The 16,410-nt window shown below is 40.1% G+C and overlaps 1 pseudogene; it reads right to left on the reverse strand.

Annotated features, from left to right (window-relative positions):
• Positions 1-8,298, reverse strand: part of LOC115328561 — a 41,438-nt pseudogene extending 33,140 nt beyond the window's left edge.
• Positions 8,299-16,410: the final 8,112 nt, after the last annotated feature.

The raw sequence follows: 16,410 nt of genomic DNA on the forward strand, positions 1-16,410 counted from the left end.
ATTTGAGTTCTTTCATAATGGGGAGCAGGCCCTTTGGCTTAAAGATCCGCATCAATATTGAACCGCAACTTCCAAAATAGTATAAACAAATTGTTCTGTGAACGCCGTAAAATGCTGCGCTTGCAACATTTTTTGAGAAGCGCATGGATTAGACGTTTTCAATGATGAACAATGAATATTTTAATTAGGATTTACTTCTAAATATTCGTTTCAATCTACTTCGGAAAAAAATAGTTTTAGCAGCATAATTGTTTTATTTTGATATAATATATAATAATGATCTAATAAATGGTGTCTTGGGAAGAAATTCATTTGGCAAACTATTCTGTGCGATGCACATTTTTCGCAGTAGAATTTTTGAGATCCTTGCGTTAGGCAGCCTGTTCATTGTTTCCTTCATTTTGTTTTTGTAATCACTACAAAACGTGACAGTCAGTTTGTGCACTAAACTCCCTTGTTACTGGCAAAGAGTAAACTCAAGACGCTGTGGTCTTAAGCTATATTGTCGAATATCAATGGAACGCAAATCGTTCAAGAAATGATTGAATCTTGATCCATCTATGTCCACAGTGTCAAAGGTATGTTCAATATGTTTCATCTATAAGGCTGAACTACCTTCTTGCCTTATTTTGCTAGTTTATCTTGTTAAATTTGCAGATAATACGTTATACTCTTCTGAAACATTCGATATAGTTAAGGGTTGTCGCGCTGTGAAAACGTCAAAATCGTTGCAAGGTAAGATTAGCATATAAGCAGTCAATAAAAAAACAATTTCCTCATCTATCTCACGCTTCGTTTCTGAGTTTTCTTCAAGTCGCAAGTTTTCCTGGAACAAATGTTTAGTTAGTGCGCTCTTTTATCCCATGATTTCTAAGATTACTGCTTGTTATATTGAACATTGAGTAGTCAGTAATACCAATACATATTTTATAGCCCTGATGCACATACACTATGGTTTTTCTGAACTTTGCGTATTGTGGGTGTTTTGGGGGATGCCTTAGGATATGTATATTAGTTAGGGGTTTTCCAGTTTTCTGCGATATGTTTTCTTATTAAATGCAGCACATATAATCATGAAGAAGACTGTCCTACTCAATATACGTAGACCAACCATAACTTCATAACCTTTTAGTTTCATTTTTGACCTCAGCAAGTGCTCTCCTAGGATCTCTTGTTCCTAATGTAGTGAGACTAGGATGTATTATTAAAATCTGAGCCAGCATAATTCAGTATGTAGTTTAACTGTAAACCATGAAGAAATGTTCAGTGTTAGAATGCATTCGATAGACACAAATCTAAATTTAAAAGCTACCTCACTCTCAACCAATATTAATTACACATACCATTAAAAATTATAAATGCAGAGTGCTTGTCTAGTCTCATTTTACTTGATTATACATTACAGAGGGTGGTATGTGCTCACAAAAAATAGCTCGTGTTTTGTTGCTCTTCTGATGGCGCGCTGTCGCGATGTGCGAGGCGGCGGAGCTGAATTCTGCACCGTCAGGGGGACGTAAACGCTCGTCTGGAGCAGATTTAACCGAGTACACTAAGCAGAAATGGACCCCTTCGGTCTGCCTGGCGGACAATATACGCTTCCAGAAGAACCCCGGACTGCCGACTCATTGTCGTCACAGCCATACGTAACACTAGCATAAATAATAGAGATGTGTGAAAATACTAAGGGCAAGCAAGCGCAGTGACATTGTCTTAACTTTGAAACGACGACTCAATTCTCTTTAATGCGGGCATAAAACAAGCGAGGCTAGAACGGTCGTTTCTTGCAAACATAAACTCACCACAGAGTTTATTTGTTTAAGGATAAGCTCGGAGAGCTAGATATTACTCAGAAGTTTATATTTCGTTAAAAAAAAAAAAAACGTTTACTGTTTCACAACGTAAAAAAAGGACCTACATTAATTTACTGCGATCAGCGAAAGCCTGCCAACAAATGTGGAAAATTCGAATACAGTTCCATATTTTAGAGCGCCTTAGGCGTGGAGTTTTTTTTTTTTTATTTCTGTCCTATGCAACAATGCTGCTTAACTGAATTTTGTTTTCTTATGCAAAACTGTCAGGAGCTGTGCTAGTGGAAGGTTAAATCATCATTTACGACAAAATTGAAGAAGAGAACACACGCCGATTAAAAGTTTTATGCCTGTCCGAAACGCTGCAACGACAGCCGGCATAGGGACGTGGCTGCAGTAATTGCGCCCGAATTTCTTACCAGCACTTAGAATCTATCTGTGATTAACAAATATTTGACTTGAACAGGCTATTTTATTTATTGCAAAATTGTATTTTTTAGGAGGGAGAATTATACGAGTGTCGTATTCAGCATGTATCAGGCTCGGCAGACAAAAGATGAGGCAATAATCATCCTGGTAACTTAGCTAAGTAATTAAAATTTGTCAATTGACATTTTATTTATTGGTTTTAAGAGCCGTGTTGAAATTTTCAATATCGACTCAAATCACACTTCGAGTTCAGATCAAATGAAAAATTGTTCGAAAATGTAGCTGTTTGTTATATATTTTGTAATCAACCACCGCGTTTCTTAGCTCGATTTCTGAAATAGCAATGGCCAACATCTTAAGACATTCAGAGGAGAAATGGTATAAATATAAATTTCAAAATTCTAATTAAAATTTGCTCTATATTTCGCAGGTAATTACACACTCGGGTCATGGGAACACTTTGATATTTCATCAAGAGAGAAACATAACCACTTTTTGTGAATGTAATCTCTAAGATTCAATGCAACAAAAAAAAAACGTGGAGCCCGTCAAGAAACTTGTATACGCGTCGTAAGGTTTACTTACAGCTTATTGATATTTTATGACTGCCATATAAAACATTCCAATGGAACATTGAGATGCTCCTGAATGTTCAGTTGAAAACTTATTATAGTGCATGCGCCGTGGCATAGATGTCCAAGAAACTTGGAGATTGCACAAAAGGGGCGCCATAAGCTCTCACCACAATTACACTTTAAAGAATGACGTATTTGTTTCAGTCTTGTCATCTATATCTTGACAAACTGGCATTGATAAGTGCGCCGATGACGCAAGTGACGACATGACACAAACGATTACGCCCGTGGCTTTGTTTCAATAACATCCATAATGACCAAAGTTCCATAACATAAATGCTTACCTTATTCATTACAATTACCAAATATTGATTGAGGTAACTTCCGTTCTGTTTTTCAAGAGCATCGTCGTAGAGTATTCTCGTTTCAACCGTAACTGTTTGTGGAGAGTTTTGCATCCGTTGTCTTGCAACTAAAATAAAATTTCAATGCGAAATGTAGTATTAAAAACCTTGATTTTAATCATTTTATTTTTTTTTAAACTGAGACGCTCGAGCATCTTAAGCATTATTGCGGGGTGCGAAATGCAATATAATAAAACTCAGCATTCTACCCAGGTACGACGCCTAACAAGCGCCTAACTAGGCAAAAGTGTGGAACGCGTAGGGTCCTAACTTATGCCTCGTGAGGCTTTGCTCCATAGCGCTTGGCTGTTGAAGACTTAACTTTGGCCCGATTTCGGCAAACCTGATTCATGTCAAAGTTGTCTTCTATCAAGAGTGCCAATATAAGAGCCATACCTGAGGCACAACTCCAAAAGTAAATCTTATTTAGGGATCGAGGAGAATGCCAAAGATTGACCTTCCTCTTGCCAGCCCCTGGAGTGCAAAGTTAGTGCAGAAAATGCCAAGGAAATACCAAAGATACGCTGAAGTTTGGCTTTTTTTCTTTTCTTTCGGTTAGCCACAAGAGTGCTACCTAACACACACCGGGACAAAAGTGACGAAACACTTTGACGCAGGATTTTGATATATCGTCACCCTCCTTAATATCGCCTAATGCAAAAAAAATTGCTGCCGTTAAGTTTTGATTTTTGGTTTGCAGGCGTGAACTGTAAAGCCACGACCATTTTTTTTTATGACCAGGCTTTAACAGTGATCAGTCAAAACGCGAGACAAGCACAGAGCTATGCCCCCTTCTCCAACACGTATCATTATAATGATTTGTGTTGAGTAGACCTCTTTACGTCAGTATGGTGCATCGCTCGCGGGAAGACAACAGTTACTGTAACGTCAAACCAGTCTCAGGGGCCTCCTTTGGCTAATGAGCAACTCTCGGCGATGACGCCCGCACCTAAGCGCGGGCGACAGTACCCACCGTACTCTGCGGCTTAAAAACCAGCGCTGTCTTGTGCAGCTATGGCAAAATATTTAGCCCACATTATGGTAGAAAATCCACAAGACACCCAAACTTAAATAAAAATGTTGTGGGTGAAATTCAATTATATTTTCTTTAAATACGTGAAAAGACACAAGAAAAATACCAGCGGGGCCCGCATTGATTGCCTAACTCTGGCACTGCGAAAATATCGGTTCGAGAGTAGGTGGATATGGTATCCCTCTTTCGTGCTTCAGGCCGAGCAGAGTGGGAGGATGGTTTTTTTGTATCAGCTTCGGAACCAAAGATTACCCACAATGTGTACAAATGTGAAGTTTGAATGAGTCGTATCTAGATCACAGCGGCTCAAGGGGCCAACTGTATGAAGCTGATGTTTTCGATGTCGACAAATAGGGAGAGGCTTTCCGCGGGTTTTGTTTTCTAGCCAATTCGTCTCGAACACAGTGGTCATGACCAAGTCGTCTTTATAAGTGACGGCACATATTTGCGTAACGTGGAAGTATGTAAGATGCTAGACTGACTACCAGAAAATAAAACCTAACTTTGAGCTAGCTCGGTAATTCGGGACAAAAACGGCAGATTCGCACCAAATTTGCAAAAGGATGCATTACTCTCTCAATTTTTAGGCGGAATTAGTCTGCGATATGCCAGATTGCATACAAACTAAAACTGGAAGTGTAGCCTAATTTTGGAGCAGTGAACCTATAGCTACGGTGCTTGTGTGACGATTTCGGTCCAAAGATGCCAAAACGAACTATGAAGAAATTAAACTTAACTTTGGCACTTGTTTAGCTATCTGGGACACAAGCTTACAGACAATATCTGAACTACCAGGCAGAAAGCCCAATTCTGGCACTTTCTTGGCTATTTTGGCCAAGAGTGGCCAGATGACTACGGAACCACAGCAGGTCAAAGCTTCCTTTGGAAGTTTTTCTGGATATTAAGGCACAAGGTTGCCTCATGGCAGACGAATTACTTGACAATAAGCCTAACTCTGGCACTTGTTTGGCGATTTTGGGCCAACGATTCCAGATGACACCCAGACTACCATGGAGTGAATCATAACTATAGCTATTGTTTGGCGAATTAGGGCCAACATGCCCAGATTGTTTTCGAATAAGGTAACGTTAAGCCCGACTTGGGCTTGTTCTGCTTCTTAAGGCCTTAAACAACAAGGCAGAAGTCCACCCTTTGCGCAGACTTCTACATATTTTTGGTGTTCCAATTTTTATTAAGAAAACAAAGGGCCAAGTGAACAACGAAAAATTAATTAATAACTTAAAAAAAATTGTATATGTACTCATTCGTGGCCGGCTCAAATGAAACAACGAAAAATGACCCGAAATGTTGTGTTTCGAAAACTTCAGAGAAGTGAATACATTTCGCAACGCCAAAAATCATGCATGATCGCTTATAAATATTTACAACGATGATTCCCACATGAAGCCGCACAAGCACAAGATGATTTTAAATAATTCAATTGAAGATAAAGCAAAAGGACTGAAAGCGTTGATTGTAAAATATAAGCTTCAATTTGATAATAACTTGTTCTTCATAGGATGAGCATAAGAAATCGAGGTGTTGTTATTGACCCTTGCTTTTGATAATATCCTGACTGAAGATTATCGTCATAATCTATACTGTAGTATTGAAAGAAATTATTTTAATCAATGTCCGTAATAATAATTTTTTTCTATAAATACTGAAGAATTCTTATTTGCTTTAATGTTGTGAATAAAGTGCATGCGTTTTGTCGCGTGAATGACCAATTGAAAACTATTAAATGTCACTCACCTCTGTGGATGTCGCCCCTAGCTTCTCGTTCGGCTAAGTGTGCGTAATGAACTGTAAAATGAAAAAAAAAATGCATATATCTCACTGATCACTTTTTAGCCAAATATTTGTTCAGGAGCGAGTAAAAGCAAAGTAGCTTGCTTCCGTTTGATAGGAATATTTCACTACAAAAAATATGACATCTTGTATTTATTTATTTGAATTATAATACTTATCAATAGCCTTACGTATTTTATAGGTAATCAACAGATTAAAGTCAGAGTCACGTAATAAAAAAAAATCAACAAATAAACCTATAGCAAAAATGCACGTGAGTTGTAAGTCATCGGAAAATAGGATTCGACAACAACGAGAAACTAACTGCGCAGCACCGAAAAGTACAGACAATAAAAACCTTATATTTAACTTGATAATATTCTAATCCATGAAAAGAACGATCAGAGTTTTAATCACCTGTTGCAAAATATTTTGCCTAATTTTGTAGCTATTATTTATAACCAGATTGTGAAGTGGGTCTTACCATAATCAGCATACATTGGGATGGACGTATCATTTAACTTTGATATCACGTGAGCAACGATTCCGTCTTTCGATCGCTGATTAGATAATACTGGCTCGATTGATAAAGTGTCAGTGAGGATACCAGTCTGCAAAGGTTATTTCAAGATAAGCTATTAAAATAGTTATGGCTTAGAAGAAAGTAATATTATATTGGCGAATTTTATTAGCAATAACACGAGTATATCATACCACTTGGACATATCCATTTGATTCTTCGACCACAACAGAAGAGCCGTATTTCTTGTCCTGGTACAAACTATCTTCAATTTCCTTGACATTCAGCTGGCAACAACGTGGGAGCATTAATTGCAGTGCTGCGAACGTCGTTATAAACCCGTTTTCTTGAAGCCATAACGGCATCGTGAGCAATTCCGACATAAAATGATCGCCCAAAAAGCCATGAACCTACACTTTGATTATGCGTAGTACCCCTAAATCACATAAATGTAGATGGCATAAAAATTGCAAATATCATGTCAGTACATTGTTAAAAATCAAAAGCGCAATCAGCAAGGAAAAGGAGAGGTGACAGGACAAAGCGCTAAGTCTTGTCCTCTCTTCTTTCCCGTGGTGTTCGCGCTTTTGATTTTTAACATTGTATACCCAACTAGCCCTAACAGTTCATCTTGATTCAGCATCATGGCAGCACCGAATTTGGATCCGTGTTAACGATTTCGTCATAAGTGTCTAGTATATATATTTTTAAAAAGTTCATTTGGGCTTTAAAATATACTATAATCACTCACAAACAAAGCTTGATTAACTTTAATGAGATCGCACAGCTTGCACCCCTCAGGACACGTCACTCCAATTTTCTTTAAAATCTCAGAAAATGAACTAAACTAATCCTTATCAATCGTAACCATCCGTTCAGCATCACGATGATTGCATTTCTGGGACATGGCAAAAGCCATTTGTTCTTGCAGTTGTGATGATCACAGCTCAGATCTTAAGTTTATACTATACAATATGGATGTTTTTGCAGGCAGAAAGGGAAGTTTTATTTGGGATTGACAATGATCCCGCACAAGCCAGCCGAAGAATATACGCACCATTCCAACCATCGCCTTCTCCCCGTAGAGTTTTTTGCCTACTCGACGTTTGCACCCCTTCTTAGCATTTGCAGTAAACATTTTCGTCTAAATATCGAATATCTCATATGTGTTTACAGCCTAGTGACCCATAATTTATCTCACATCAGATAAGTGCTAGAAAACAGTAAATAACCTTATACCCCCCAAAAGCTTAGCCAGGGTGGATGATATACTTTGCGTAAAAGCACTGTTTCTAATGTGTAAAACATCATTTCGAACGCACTGTAAAATAGGTGGACGGCAGCAACAATTCTCACAAAGAAACTCAAATATATGTGGCGAATGTCATTCAAAACGTGCAATTCACGAATGCATATAAGCATGGAGCGAGGAAGGGAGTTATTTCCGGATAAGTGTGACATTGACAGTTTCAACAACTGCATAGATACGCACTAGCCCGAGTCTATTTAAACATATAAACCTACTTCAATTATGTGTACTTACAGAACTGTTGGATTCGTTTACAACATCGCCCTTGATGAAAATGAAGTTTTCGGCGAACACTTTGCTCTTTTCTAAGCTCAGAGTAAGCCCGTCTCGAATGTGGAGCATCTTCTCGCCATTTGCACCTCTCGCTTCCAGAATTCTCGGGTATACAAACTCCTCCACAGGCGTTTCTGTGAGGAGCGAATTCGTCATGGTTAGAAACGATCAACGTTGAACCTCGAGGGTCGAATAAATTTTTGAATTTTTAACCTGAGGCAAACTTCCAAAAATGTTTGACTCCTGAATGTGCGTTGCCCAACTTCTACAAAAAAAACATCAAACTTTTCTTAAAATACTTTATATAGCATTTTGATTTAGTGTTCAGCTAATATATATAACTGTTAGTTTAATATAGCAGGAAACCTTCAAAAGTTTATGAATAAGTGTATTAATCGGAAAAAAAATATTAAGAACTTCTGCAGCTTTATCTGCAAGGTGACTCCAACACAGTTTTAGCTATGCGCCTAACGGTCAAACTTCGCTTTAGAAGCTTGTAAACGTTTAATCTATTTAAACTCCAAACTCGACAAGTTTACAAAATGATTAGTAAAAATGCCTTTAAACATATTTAACCTTTCAACTTTGGTGAAAAAGGAAGACCAGCGAAGCTGTACTATGGTGGGAATGAAGTAATGGGCGGTCGCAAGTCGGCAAGTCAGAGTGGAAAGGCTCGAAGGGTTGCGCCATCTATGAGCAACGGCGGCAAGCGGACAAACACAACACTCTGGACAGCTACCGCCATCTATGAGCGACGGCGGCAACCAGAGTTTTGTGTCGACATCTTTTTTGCGGAGGACACAATCCTCGGGAAAATTATTCTTAACAACTCCGCTGTAAAAAAAAAAAATTGCTGATGGCAAATTTTAGACTCATTTAGTAATCATTACTTACTGAGAATGTAGAACGAACGAAAGTAAAGCTGACTTTTCTACAGTTTTACCCTAACTTTGATTGTGACCACAATTTGTACCTATTTATACATAAATCTCGAAGACATCCCAAGCAACAAAAACAACGTTCAAGTATTAAGAAGTTTGATACTAAGTCCTGCTTGTTGGAGGCGGGCGGAAAGCAATGCGGAGCAATTTCGTTTCCCCTTTCATCAATAAAGTGTGCCTACTCTATTTCTGGTTTATCCAATTTTCTACCTAATACTATAACAAATTCAGTGCAAGAACTGAATGAAAAATCAAGCGTATGAGCCAACGATATATCGGAGAAAATTAGTTCCAGAATGAGTAAAATGCGTGGTATTTATCAATAGGCATTCAAATAATTCATATTCTTAGTTACTCTAACGCACATACAGGATTACTTTCACCGGGTTACCATTATCTAAATAATTATTCTCAGTGATTCCATAAATGTTAGTAAGCTAGCAAATAGTCGTCTAAACACCAAAATGCCTGAAGTATGAAAATTAGGTTGTACGTAAGCTCTCATTAAATCGTCGACATAACCTACCAAATTCATGATGTATATATTTGTACACACGTCAAATTGACACTCACCTCCAAAGCATACAGTTAGCATTACTGTGAGTACAAAACACACACCTTCAGACATTGTAAAGCGAACAGCTACTTCTGGTAAAGTATTCTGCGAACTGCGGGTATTTCCTTCATTAAATTCAGAAAAGGCTGCGCTACCGCAAAATACTTAAAAGCTTGAAGTATTCAACTTTCTTTCTTTTTTTTTTCTTTTTTTTTGCACTGTGATTTTTTTTTACGTCATAATTGTTAGAGCGCGATGGTGAGGACAGCGCGTTCCTTCTTCTTTTCCAATATTAATCATAATACCAGAAACTTGTCGGCGCAACGCACCTGCCTGCTTGTCACTAAAATGAATGTTCGCTCTAATTCTGTGACACGAATATGAAGAAAATTAATCTTACACTGACGTAAAGAAATGTTAAAGGAAGGAGCCAAACAACGTGGAAACGCCGAGCTCACAAGAAAGGTCGCGGTATGCGGTTTTATGATGACTGCGGTACGTTAACGTGACATAAGACTCTTCAAATGCACGCACAATAAAACTACACTGTCAACAAAACGTCACATATTTAAGTTCAACTGTCATTCTCAGGCAGTTTGAGCAAATATCATTTCAGCACAAGATGCATCGTGTCAAATTGAATGCCTTTATCACCGCTCCTCCAAGACGGCGAGGATGGGGCTTTTGGCGGTTTTTATTTCTGTGTCCTTTATCATTATTTTAATAAAATCGAGACTAATGTTGCACGGCTGAAATTTTATATTAATCATTTGTTAAATTCGTTCAAGCAAAGGCTCAAGAAACAAAAACATATTTTAGGTAAGGTTATCGTGATTAGTGAGAACCAAGTTAATTTTGTTTTGAATGTTTTAATTTTCTTTTTAGTACATTGGCCGCCCGACAGCGGTCCAGGTTTCACCGAAAACAACTTATTTTGGCTCAAAAGAAAGACCAAATCTTGATCTAGTAGCAAAAATAATGCTTGGTAAACCTTTTAAAGGGTTGACGTTTATCATCATTTTAAGATACAGGCTATATATATAATATATATATATATATATATATATATATTTGCATGTTTGGTGAAGTTATATGCCCAATGATCTTTTATTTTGAATCTGGACACTTCGTAAAGCACTAATTCTATAAATCGTGCATATTAAATTAAAATTAATCTTACGTTATATCAATCGTGAGAAGGTGCTATTGAAAGACGCAGAAATGCATTATGCCACAAACAGGTTGCTAGGCATTTACTGTGGAAGCATGTGTCAGAATTAATAAAAGCTAGACACATGTTTTTATCTGTACCAAATTTTTAAAAAAATGAGAGGGGCATTTGTACACTTTTTAGTTTTTGGATTACATTACCCGACCTGGCCACGACTAGAAACGAGGTTGTTTCTGCAATTAAGCGGCTAAATTAAGATTAGATCTAAAAAAAACTGTTCAATTAATGACCTTAAGAGCATATTACCGTTACAAAATTGATGTCCAACCTCCAGGCTGTGTGCTGCAGCCGCAAGCTGAAATACACTTGTAAGCATTTGGGCAATGCTGGCTAAATTTTTTTAGTTGTTTAGGCTTCCTTCAACATAAACTAATTTAGAAATTAGCGACAATCACGTCACTACCTCTGCCCTCGCGTAGCCTCACAGTAAAGATGTCACATGTGATGTGGGTATCAGCTTTCGGTATAAGCTGTAAATGTTGGCGGATGCTGTCGGCGCCGACTGTGCTGTATCTTCTTGGGCAGAAGCTGTGGATAACTTCTCTGTTATCGATACATAACGTTATTTGCTCAGTTTTGCAGAACAGCTTGTTTTGTATCGATAAAACGGCAAGTATCCCAAAGCGTTGCCTGCGTGTTGAGACGACGAGGACGAAATGAAAGGCTTACAGCAGGCGCCAAAATTTAAATTTTACACCAAAAGCACGAACAAAAAATGAACATACTCCGATAGTACCGGTTCTCCCATCACTGGTGACGTCGTAACTCGGAGGCTACGTGGGGGCAGAGATAGTGACATGGCTGTCGCTCTTTTCTAAATTAGTTTTATTTAGACTTAGCCTCCGGATTTAATATAATTTAGCCGGTAGCGCCCGAAATCTTACATGTTTATTACAGCATTCTGTTGGAGCATACATCCTGGAGCATGGACATCAATATTGTAAATGCAATTAGCCTTCTACAATCATTGAATAGAAGTTAATTTAAATGTATGTGTTAATTAGCCCCTTATTTGCAGCAACAGCTTGGTTCTAGTGGTTACAAGTTGGCTAAGCGACTACAAAAATTAAAGGTGTCCTAATGCAACTCATATTGTTTTTAGAAATTGGCTGCGACTGAAAAATAAACACCCTGTATATTATCCCACCTTTGGACTTCTAATTGGGAGAGAGAGAGGGATGTAATAGTCTCTATACTATAAACGAGGAGACGCTGTTTTCGTCTCATGGTGTTTTGTCCCGTCAGTCCAGGAGACATGGTCCTCGGTTGCCCATTGGGCCCTGTCGATCAGCTCGGTCTATTCACCTGCGTCCACGATGGTCAACCGGTTCTCCCAGTGCTCTCTGCTGAGTCTCACTATGCGTTCTTTCAACGCGCTGCCCTGGCAACCCCACGCCTTGGGATAAAAGTTGTTGGGCACTTCGGAAGACTGCTTCGGAAGACTGCTGATTCGAAGAAGGCTGGATTTCTCAGGGGGTATAGGGTACTATGTGCATAAGTGTTGTTTTGCAGTTGCCTCAAAGAAACTGCTTCTTTTCTGGGTAGTTTCGTCTGAGGAAGTAGGTAGACCCTTCTTCGTAATTTGTAGTGTTCTAGTATCTCTGCACTCCTTTTGGGTACGCCTTCATCTGGAGCAACAGGTCTCGATCGTTCGGCAGAGAGGCACGGCCAGTGCAATCTCGAACCAAGGCGTGGGCCGCCTTATATTGTGCCAGGTCCTCGTGCCCCGGGGCCCATACTGTCCGGATTTTCGGAAGCTCGCTGTTTCTTGTCAGAATCTGAAGATCCGCTGCTGCCACTCTCTACCTCTGAAAATTTCTGCATGCTGCCTGTGAGTGTAATTGTTGTGACGTGGTCCCTGCTCGTCTTAGCCGCCAAAGCGATGCTCATCATTTCAAAATACGAGGATGCCCTCATTATTTATTTGGCGCGAGAGCCGAGCCTTCCAGAAAAGCCGAAATCCCAGGAGTGCAAGCGTGCGCAGATGGCGAGGAGTTGAATGCTCCGCCGCGCAGCGCGCAGCCCCGCAGCTCTTTCGCGGCCCTCCTGGCACTCCTCTTTCGCAGAATGGCGGTCTTGGTGCGTTGTTGCGGTTGTTGCAACACCCATCTCTGTTGTTTTGCGGTTTTGCTCCGAGTCGTGCGCCCGTGCCCCGCTGGCGCAAACAGAGGTTGCAGCAGCTATCGCCATGCTATCGCTCTTCGGGCTTTCGTCAAACTCGCCTCGGTGGCTGTTGACATCGTGGTCAGTGTAGTGTTCTGTGATGCATCTGGGCCTCATCAGCTCATCGACGACTAAATCGCCCACTTCAAGGTATGCAATGTGACTAAATCCTTCCAATGTCTTGCTTACGTATTGTAATCGAATATTTCTCCATGTTCGCGGTTCGAGTGCTTTCGGTTGAAGACGGAAAGCGCTCGAGCGTGTTCGAAATCTGCGGTCTGAGAACACGGGCGTCCACCGACACATCGTGCTTTTGGTGTTTCTTTTTCAGCACGTTATGTTTCCGTTATAGTATGCACGTGTTTATTTATCCGTGCTGCAGAGGCGGCGCCTTTACTCAGAGCCCTGCGCCTTATCTCTTAGGAGAACTCGTCAGTACGAGCTTTTATGGAAGCTTAGTTTCTGTGTTTGTTTTTGCAACAACAGTCATGCAGCCAGACAACATAAGCGAGCGGCTAACGTCTTTGTAACGATGCAATGTCATTGAACGACGTTTTAGCGGCTTCGAAAACGGAAGTTTCGAGTGCACTCGATTCACGAGTCTCTAAGGCGTACACAAAATTATTAGCCGCCCTCGTAATTTGACGGGAAATTTCTCAAGCAGTTTGGAAGGTTAATTATTGTAAACATCCACTCTGCAGCTCGCTGCTGGCTCTGACTTTATATTTAACAGTGTGCCTATATTTTATATCGTATTTTGCGGGCTATAGTCCAAGGTCTATACATGTTTAAAAGTTGAAATTTTAGGGTGTGCGGACTATACACGAATTTTGTTTTTCAAGATCGTTCATTATGAGGAGATGTGACGGATTTTGTGAGTGAAAGAGTATGTTAATGATGATTTATGTATATTATAGGCAGGCACATAGCCAGGGGGGAGGCCCACGGGGCCCGCCCCCCCCCCCCCACCGATATCTTCCGTTTTGCTGGGAATTCCCCTCCCCCTCATACAGCATTTTGTCACAGGCGCCCCCCCCCCCCCCCCCCCCCGAAACAAAATTTTGGCTACGTGCCTGATTGTAGGCTTCTTTGTGTGCTAAGAAAGCAGACATGTGTTAAGGTGTGCCGTCTATACGATTTTCGTGTCGACTAAGCACCAGGTGCCGACTATGCACGGCCCGCGGACTATGCACCGGGTGCGGACTATCTAAGTATCTAAGCAAGAACTGTTACTTTGGACCCCCAATTTGCCCCTGCGGACTATAGCCCGGAAAATACGGTGCATATATTTTAGGTTTTTGCATGTTCTATATTCCGTTCACGCCTACGCTGACAGTGCGGTGCAAGCTACTTGTTCGCCAACTATAATTAAAGCCTCTTATCGCTTGACCTCGCTCTCCCCGCGTGAGTATGCGGAGAGGCGGTGACCACGTTGTGCAGAATCGACAGTTGACTGGTCAAAAGAACATGCAGCTTCCACCGCACTGTCTGTTTAGGGGTGAACATTCCGCAAAATCGTAATAATTAGCTCAGCATACCCAACGGCTGATCGGCTTCGCAGAAGTTTATATTTTATTTATTTTTCTGCGCTTTCTTGTTTTATTTCTAATTGATGAGTACTGTTCATTCATTTGCACACCTGAGTCATTAGACAGCTGAAATGACGTCGAAAGCTTCTTGTGATATAGTTTTTTTTTTGTAATCTTGAACGGATTGTAAAGGAAAATGCAGGTGATATATATGTGGATGCCGTCCTCACTGTATAATTGTAGGGCTCGGCGGACATTAGACAGGCGGATAAACGTCAAAATATGTTCACTAATTAACCAAAAATTGTAATGTCACTGTTTAATTACATAGCTTTTTGCTTTTCTTTTCTTATTTCACTGTAGATTACACTTGTGCAGCCTCAGGCACCCCGGCCGTGACACTTCCCCTTTGGACTCGGTTTAATGAATTTGTGTTTAGTATAGTAGCGTTATTTGTGTTTAGTATAGTTACGTTTATTATCATTAGTGCATGATTTTTGTTAACGAGGTTATAATTGCTTCCTTTTTTTACAATGGCTATTTTCAAACCTAACGTTGCACTTGCATATGTTGGTGTGCATGTGCATGTGTGTGTCTGCATCTAACTGTGTCACATGACACCTGTGACATCCTAATGACGTCTGCATATAGGTGATTTACTTTGCACTCGGGCTCAAAGTATAGCTATGTTGGACTGTTAATTTCAGGGTGGCATATCCCAGAAGCCTCATGTTGGCTTTGATGTGCCCGTCATGCTAACTGATGTGCGCTAGATACAATAAATGTATTATATTATTATTATAAATATTATTATTATTATTTAGCGGTTTAATGGGCCTCTTCGCAATTGCAATTTTAAAGAGAGTAATGTAACCCCAAAACTCTAACCGGCGATTTCCGAAAAACATGGATTACCTCAAAACGTCCTGCTTTTTCACAAAATTGTTTCATTTAGGTTGGGCTTTAATAATGTCTCCGTTTAAAATTGCAATCGCAGCATAGCCGATTATACCAATACCTAAGAAGGTAGTTAACATATTCTGGTTAGTAAACACAATTTTATGTTTATTCACTTATCTAACGCTTCTCATTGCTGTGGTATTGCTGGCTACTGCAGTGTGCGACCCAATTGTTATATGTTTGTTATAGGTACTTTGGCCAGATAAACCTCAAAAGAGGTACCGGGTGTGCACCATGCCATACCGCAAAGAGCGGCATTTATCCGAAAGTGCTCAGGCTCATCAAGGAAGGGAAATGAACGCGTAGGTACTATCCAAAGATTGCCAGCCGCTCTCTTCAAGCCGCATGGAGAGCTCTATGAGTTCAGCAAGCGTTCCTAGTGGTCCTTGGAATATTTCATGCTGGAGGCTTATGTAATATTGTCTTGTCTTTGTACCTTTGTGGGTATAAGGCAAGCTGTATTAAATTTATTGCAGGTTCCAGTTGCACCAAGCAGGTGCACTCACCCTCAGGTTGCAAGCCGCTCTCTTCAAGTCGCATGGGGTGCTTTATGAGGTGAGCAAGCATTTCTAGCAATCCTTGGGACATGTCGTGCTTTAGGCTTATGTATTACTGGCCTTGTATTTGTTACATTGTGGTATATGGAAAGCTGTACTAAATTTATTGCAGGTTCGAGCTGCACCAAACAGGGTCACGCACCATTACAGATTGCAAGCCGTTCTCTTTAAGCCAGATGGAATGTTCCATGAGGTGAGCGTGCATTTGTAGTGGTCCTTGGGACATGTGCTGTAGGCTTATGTATTACTGGCTTTGTCTTTGTGGTATACGGCAGGCTGTATTAAATATATTGCAGGTCCCAGCAACAAACATTGCAAGCCGCTCTCTTCA

The sequence above is a fragment of the Ixodes scapularis genome, unplaced genomic scaffold (genome assembly GCF_016920785.2).
Source record: "Ixodes scapularis isolate PalLabHiFi unplaced genomic scaffold, ASM1692078v2 PGA_scaffold0__279_contigs__length_252992795, whole genome shotgun sequence".
NCBI lineage: Eukaryota > Metazoa > Arthropoda > Arachnida > Ixodida > Ixodidae > Ixodes > Ixodes scapularis.